General features: G+C 31.9%; 1 long non-coding RNA gene across 2 annotated transcripts; it reads right to left on the reverse strand.

Moving 5' to 3' along the window:
* Positions 1–3414: 3414 nt before the first annotated feature.
* Positions 3415–6387, reverse strand: LOC107866932. Of its 2 annotated transcripts, XR_001673064.2 has the most exons (3): positions 6137–6296; positions 3951–5130; positions 3415–3656 (listed from the first exon to the last, which is right to left on the reverse strand). It is a non-coding gene; the product is annotated as an uncharacterized LOC107866932 (long non-coding RNA). The 2 variants fall into 2 exon arrangements; XR_001673063.2 differs by having other exon boundaries at positions 3951–6387.
* Between the last annotated feature and the right edge of the window lie 2261 nt (positions 6388–8648).

Below are 8648 nucleotides of genomic sequence, written 5' to 3' on the forward strand. Positions count from 1 at the left end.
ATGGTGTTGAATAAGGAACAATTTCAATAAATGGGTTTGTTAGATTTTTCATGACCAAAATGATGAAAACGCATGGTAGGAGAGCACCTTCAATGTGCAGTTTTCACGTTAAAAAACAAACGGATTGTTAAGTAATATTTACATTACGGTGCTTTAATCTCACAAGCCTTTAATGAGTTTTCACATTTTAAAGAAAGATTCATTATGGTCCCTTTTGTGAATTTACATTTTGAAAAAAAAAACTTTTTTCATCAATGCGCCTTCAATATAAATTTTATTATTCAAGAATTTACAAAAACTGTCATTTTCTGAACTAATAGACAATAAGAGGTCATTTTTTCGCAAACTAAAGACTCATTACATCAATGCACCTTTTGGCTATTTTTTTATTTTTTTTTGGATAAAAATGGATATTCTCCTAATGGTCTATGTTTTTGCTTTTGTTATTTCATAAAAGTATTCAGCAGATTGATTCCGATCTTCTTATTCATAGAGGATCTGGAATTTCACCCTGAACTTTGCGAGATACATTAATTCAGTTAACATCAATCTAATCCATGATATTTTGCATTTTCATATAATGAATTTGCACTATAAATAAAGGAATATACAAGGGAAGATGGACAAGCAGTTTCAACTACAAAGCAACATCAGTAGAATACGAATTCAAATACAATATGTAAAGATCGAAAATATTTGGTCCGTGCTCTGCACTGCAAAACTATCTAGTCTACGTACAAAATTTACATAGAATTGAATTTTATAAGGGCAAACAGCATAAATATCGATAATTTGAAACTTAGTTACAAAAAATCTCGATATTTTGCATAATTATTGAAAATTTCAACTTTTGGTCTGTCGAAATACATAATTATCCCGATACATCCAACGAAGATACATTTTTTTCCTTTTGTAAATATACATATTTAACTCCCGCTACATTTTTTTTCAATTCTGAATTTGTCAAAATATATAATACATCCAACAGATTAGCTCTCGATATATTTTTTTGAATTTTGGGCCTATCAAGATACATAATTAACTCCTGATACATCCAGCGAAGATATATAATTAATTGAAATTTTTGTAATTACTTTATAAGGGTGGAGATTTGGGTAAACATGATAGGTAAAGTTTGTGGTTATGTTATTTATTAGACAAACAACACCCCTTTACTTACAACCCTATATTTACATAAGCACGTCTAACTTTAAAATAAGAGATAATGCATCAAAACCCCTCTAAACTTGTCCTCCCAACTTACTTTAGCACTTAACTTCCGTTTATTTACCCCCTTAACAACTATCAACTGAATTAATTTTCCCCCTTATGCTGACGTGGCATCTGAAACTTTTTTTTCTTTATCTTTTTTTTTTTAAAATGTCACGTCAGCATAAGGGGGGAATTACTTCACTTTAAAGATGTTAAGAGGGGTAAATAATTATTCGTAAAATTTAAGTGTTAAAGTAAATTGTCAGAACAAGTTCAGCAGGGTTTTGATGCATTATCTCTTAAAATAATTATAAAACCTTGTCTAATACCCATTCATGGGTATCTTAAGATGCATGTTTTAAATAACATAACAAATATACGTGTATCTTCAGATACACATTCTTTTTTCAAAACAGAATATGTATCTAAAAGATACAGGATCTCAACAGATATATCTTAGGAAATCTTCAACCTGGTAGTGTCATAATTTTTTAGACCTATATTGTACCCTATAATTATGATTTGAAAGCTCCTACATTACTGCGATTTGTCCTTTTTTTAAACTCAAAACTGTTCAACATATTTTAGCTAATAAAGATGGGATAACACCAAACATTAACTCTTAGTTCGTTTCTATGTGCTTTGGTGTTGGATGAATTAACATAGGACATTTGAGGTGTGGCGTCATAGTTTATGTTATTTAGCGTCAACTTGATTCTTATTGATGAGAATCGTGATGGTGCTAACGCTAGATTGATGATGGTATGAAGATGAATCGTAGAGTCTAAAGAATTTTAATTAAGCATGGTAAGAAGATACTTAAAGTGCATGTTTAGTGATGCAACATATGGGATTGGTACTTAAGTGAGGCTACATAGATATCATTAATCGAAGACAATATGGAGATCAATAGTATTGTCATGCATCATACTACCGTGAAATGGATGAAATGGACGCTCACCTCTCAAATCTATAAATCGGTACCAATAAATTTAAGATTAAAGACCTAAAGATATCACTAAAGTTGTCTCAAATTTTTAAAAAGACACTTTAAATTTGCAAAGGTTCAATTACACCACAAAATTTACAAAGATCATCATAAATACCACATTTTGACCCCACATGACATGGAGAGTGCACTTCACTCTTCAATAGAGCGTGAAACAAGTAAAACTTTAGTTTTTAAAAAAAAAAATATCAACATTTGCTTGATTAAAAATGCTTTTTAATAGCTTTATTTATTTTACATTATTTTTCAATTCTTTTTTTCTTTTATCTTCTTCATCTAACTCTTCACCATTTTCCTTCATTTTTTCAATATCTATCGATTCATTACCGTACGTCTACTATTTTTCTTTTGATTTTTATTAGGAAACTATGATTTTTTAAAGAAAAGTACAAGATTTAATTTTAATAAAATTTCGATGCCACATAATTATATTTGATTTCAAATTTAATTTAATGATAATCTAATGGTGATTTAGCAGTAATTTTAATTCTGTTACTACATTATCGAGTCGTTGTTACTATTCATTTTTATGAATGCTTTGTACTATTTCCTTATCCTAAATTTTTGTGGCAGTAAACTATATTATCTCGTCGTTGTTACTATTCATTATATTTCTCTTTCATTATTGCCACACTTTATATTTCTCTTTCATTATTGCCACACTTGAGTCAAGAGTCTTCCGATAACACATGATCTACCTTCGTGAAGTAAGAATAAGTCTGCATGCATTCTAGGTAGACCTGTTAATGCAACATGCCAGTGAGCACAAAATGCATCTAATTGTGTAACAAGTAGTCACTCCAGATTGAAAAGGGCAAACCTAAAATTTCTCCAGGTTCCTCATTAGAGATGCACACTTCCAAGTCATGTAATGCCTAACAAGGACCGTATTACAAAACTATAAACTAAGAAATAAAAAAACTATTTAAGAGTTACTACTACACTGTAAACCAAGATTGAGTACTCTATAAACTTCAGGTGTTTGACACATGGTTATTAAAACCAAGATTGAGTACTCTATGAACTTCAGGTGTGGATTCAAACAACATACATGTGTAAAAGGTCGTCACAGAGTGTTGCAAAAATTAGCAAGCTGCTGATAAACCTTTTGAAGTGATTTGGATTGTCTTGGAACACCATTACGATTCACCACACTGAAAACTTAGGTCAACTCCTAATCAAATAGAAAAGTATCAGGCGTAAGATCTGCAAGATAGTTATTTGGACATATCCGCATAACAATTGAACAAAAGAAAACACTGTTCCGAGGGACTCAAAATATCCACAGCTATGGTCAAGCTTGGGCATACTAAACAATGACTAACATGTCTCACACTCATTGATGTTTCTCCGTACATGACGAATAAAAAGACTAAAAATGTAAATTCAAATACTTCCAGCAATGCGTCCAAGAGAGCATCTACTAAACAACTTGCTGCAAGAGTAAATATGCACAATTAGCTGCCTTCAAAAGTGTCAGGTATGCATGCATATAGGAGGGTAATTGTAAATAGCAAAAACAGACTGATTCTACAGAAACGTCATGTACGCAGGACATTTTGACTGGTTAGGATATCAACATAATTGACTATGATAGTTATTCAAAAACAGCTCTACTAGAACACTACAGTGACCAACCTCTGTAATTTTTGGTTAATATTGAAAGAAAGAATACGAAGCAAAGTGACCTCCACATGTAACACATTAATCACTATACCAAAAGTCTAACCTTAGCTCAAACAAAAGTCACTAGTTACAGACAAAGTTCCATTCCCACTGCATCCTCCATTAACACTCAAGCCACCAGTGCCAGACAAAGTTCCACTGCCTGAAGTCAAAGCTCCACTAATTACAGACTCAAGCCTCCAGTGCCAGACAAAGTTGCACTGCCTGGAGTCAAAGCTCCATTTCCACTAGTTACAGACAAAGTTCCATTCCCACTGCCTCCTCCATTAATACCCAAGCCTCCAGTGCCAGACAAAGTTCCACTGCCTGGTGCGTGCCCGACAAAGTTCCACTGCCTGGAGTCAAAGCTCCATTTCCACTAGTTACAAAGTTCCATTCCCACTGCCGCCTCCATTAACACTCAAGCCTCCAGTGCCAGACAAACTTTCACTGCCTGGAGTCAAAGCTCCACCTCCTCCATTAACACTCAAGACATGCTCATAAAAGATATAAGCCAATGAAAGTAGACTTCTCATTCCTGATCTGATTTTTGAGAGTGAGGCGGACTCAGCAGAATCCTTCACAGCAGCAATCGATTCCAAAACACACGTATTTCAAATCGGATGATTTGTATACTTTTTCTCGCTTTTTGAAACCTGGAGTGTATCTGTTGATTCCATTTGTTGATCGAATCTCTGGTATTCACTCTTTGAAAGAACAATACGTGACTTTGGATGATTTCTCGTCTCGAACTAGACGATAACAAAAGAATTACTGTGAAAAGCACGTTGGCCTATAAGATAGTAGATCTGTATTCAGCCTCCTATTCCGTTGAAAATGTTCAACACACTTTGCAGAATACTGTGTTTTGCAAGATAAAATTAATACCTCAACAAAGACTCTTATAATGGGCCTTTCAGAAATAAGTTCCATGAAACATAACCTTGATACCTGTCGTGCTAACAGGTCAAGCACAGTCTTCTGCAGAGTGTAGTGAATATTTGCAACGGCATAGGAGGCTGAATACGGATCTACTATCTTATAGGCCAATGTGCTTTTCACAGTAATTCTTTTGTTATCTCTAGTTCTAGACGAGAAATCATCCAAAGTCACATATTGTTCTTTCAAAGAGTGAATACCAGAGATTCGATCAACAAATAGAATCAACAGATACACTGCAGGTTTCAAAAAACAAGAAAAACCCCCCAAAACGTTCGATGACAAAAATTCTGATTCACGCACAACTGGAACACAACCATTTCTCACCCGGAAAGAGCAAAATCAAATCAATAATCAGATTCAAAACAGTACTACAAAAAAAAAACTAAAATAAACTATACAATATACTAGGCAAAACAAAATAAAACTCTGAGCTTCCACGCAGCTTTCTCCACACCCCAAAATTATAGACATAAAAAAGCACAAGATAATGGGGAAGTAGCATTTATCATAGCAAATCAAATCAAGATTACTCATACACAACTTTCCTAGTGTAGGAACAAAAAAAACTAATAGCTGAAATTTCTCCGCACCCCAAAATTATATACACAAAAAAGGTACGCTTGGACTCTATCCCTGCTGTCTGGATTTCATGAAAAAAGATTGAAAGCGTCCTCTTCTAGCGACTACGTACCTCATGTCAAAGATGTTCGTGTACTTTAGAATTCGAAATAGGACTGTTAGCGCTGGTCTCTAGCCACCTAGAACTACCAGAGACTCGATCCACATCAGGAACAATCACAAAGACTAAAGCCACCTGAAACTCACTGATTGTCTCATGCCACCTCGGAAGAGAAGACATATTCTCAGACAGAAAAGAAAGGACTTACCACTTGACCACACTAAGAAGCCGAAGTCTGAGATAATGGGGGAAAGTAGCATTCATCAGAGCAAACCAAATCAAGATTACTCAACAGTACCAAAAAGCACAGCAAGATAATGGGGGGAAGTAGCATTTATCCGAGCAAACCAAATCAAGATTACTCATACACGGTGTCAAAACAGTACCAAAAAACTACGATAGCTTCCACACCCACCACCCAACCCCAAAATTATATACATAAAAAGCACAGCAAGAAAATCGGGGAAAGTACTTACAGTGTATGTGCAGTGGAAGAGCAAATCAAGATTACTCATACAGAGTGTCAAAACAGTACAAAAAAACTACAATAGCTTCCAAACCCGCCCCCCAACCCCAAAATTATATACGTAAAAAAGCACAGCAACAAGATAATGGGGGGAAGTACTTACAGTGTATGTGCAGAGAAGTAGCAATGACGACGCAGAGGAGAACTTGGAATCCTAAACCTATTAAGCTTTGAAAAACTGGAAAAAAACAATGGCATCTTAAGCAATAAATAGCAATATTTTTTTAAAATATTTTTTTAAAATTATAACTTTATCTCAAAAGTTGTAATATTTTACCAATTGAAATATGTATTTTTCACTTGTACATATATATTTATGAGAAATATATATATATATATATATTTGTATATGTATTTATATAGCAACATTTTACTTAAATACAAATATAATTTAATATTTTTCATAATTATGAAACTATTACTATAAAAATTATAATTAAGATTACAGAATTACTATTTTTAAAATTTTTTCAGAGCCGCAGGCTCCCATTATACGGCCTTTCATTGTAAATAGGCCAAACTAGAATAGTACTGGGCCTTTAATTATAAATGGGCCTACAATAGTTCAGGCTCCCATTATGCTGGGCCTTTAATTATGCATGGGCCAAACTAGAATAGTTCATTATGCTGGACCTTTCACTATATAAATGGAAAAAGACATTTCATTATAAATGGGCCAACCTAGAATAATTCAGGCTTCCATTATGATGGGCCTTTCATTATAAATGGGCCAGACTAAATGGGCCAGCCAAACTAGAGTAGTTAAATGGGCCACATCCATAGTATCCATGTCTAATAACATACAATTTAGCAAAAAAATTAAGACAGTAAATTAACAAGAATAAAAAAAGGTTCCGATAAACTGAAACAAAATATAGAAATAATAAGTTGATTAGTAATAGAAAAAGATTAGAGACAAAAAAAGTCGAAAATTAAAGAATCATAAAGCCTACTATAAGGAAAATTTTGGGATTGAAAGAAAGCATTAAAAAAAATTTGGGATTGAAACAAGCACTAAAACTAAATTAAGAAAAAATGTCAAAGCCTAAACCAAACAAAGATATAATACAAGAAAACATAGGGGGCAGAAACCTAAAATTAAAACTACATCGACAAGACCAAAGATTTTTAAAAGATCTTATATTAAAAAAAAAATAAAAAAAAATTAAAGAATAGATATAATATAAATCAAAATGGAAACAAAAAGACCAAAACACTAAATTGACCAAACAAATAATACAAAGAACTATGATCTGGGAATAATAACATACAAAAACAAAACAAAATTGACCTAAAAAGTATAGATTAAAGCAGTATAAAGAAAATCGAATTTGATAATTCAAAGTGAGACACAAACGAAGAAGAGGATCTAAAATTCTAATCAAACGGATGAGAAAGGCATAAACTATGTACACGAATGTATCTCTGTTTCATTATATAGCACTGGCAAGGTATAGGGCTTCAGTGTCTGGTTTTTAATGCAACACGGCAGCCGCTACTATTATTTTATTTATTATTTATAATAATATGTAGTAGTAGTATTTGGTTTATCACTTTATTTTGATTTCTTTTCCGATAAAATCAAATTAAATATTTGTTATTTATTTGTTTGCAATATTAAAAATATATTTTCAAATAGTAATATATAATTTATTCATCTTACTCATAGTATTAAATACTCCCCGTTTCATTTATATGTCGTCAGTTTATTTTTTCGTTCCAAAAAAATATATTATTTTTTCTTTTTGATAAGTATTTAAAGATAGAGTTTCATTTTTATTTTTATTAATTTTATTTATAAAGTCTCACTTAATTAAAGATAATAATAGTATATTTCTTAATAAAGAATAATGTGATAAAATCATCGACTTTTTTGTTATTTCTTAAACTCTAAGCAGTCAAATTATGACACATAAAATAACATGGAAAAAGAATGGTTTATTACTTAATGTATTTTTTAAAATATTGTTCTCTATTTCAAAAAGAATGGACTACTTTCTTTTTTAGTCCATTTAAAAAAGAATGATTTTTTTACAATACTTTAGTTTTAACTTTTCACATATTATGTTGAATATCACAAGATTAAAAAATACTTTTTGTACATTTGACACAACTTTAATTTAAAACCACAAGATTCAATATTTTTTAAAAAAATTTTTAAACTCCATGTTAAATTAAAATAAGTCAACTTTTTTAAACGGAGAAAATAAATATATTATATTCAAAGGATAATAAGGTAAAATTAATATTTTAAAAGGCAATTTGAACTTGTTTTGAAGCTCAGTTCGGGGCAAGGCATAACCAAAAATACTCTGAGGTACTGAGGGAAGGTAATAGTATCAAAAGGCGAACGCTTAAAGCGTTAGTCTAAGCATTCTGGCGTTCGTCCAAGCGTGAGACACATATTAAACGTAAGCCGGAAAGGTTATAAGGTACAATAATTTTTTCTTATTAAATCTCTAATTTAAACTTAAAACTAAAATATATAATTGAATAATTAAATACTAAAATCAAAAGAAAACTTAGAAGTTACACTTTCAAATGTATTTATCGATGGATGTCGATGATATCGTTACTCAAGAAGGTACTGAGTGCACTTTCTCTTCCTAATTCCT

Source organism: Capsicum annuum, chromosome 4 (genome assembly GCF_002878395.1).
Source record: "Capsicum annuum cultivar UCD-10X-F1 chromosome 4, UCD10Xv1.1, whole genome shotgun sequence".
NCBI classification, from domain to species: Eukaryota; Viridiplantae; Streptophyta; class Magnoliopsida; order Solanales; family Solanaceae; genus Capsicum; species Capsicum annuum.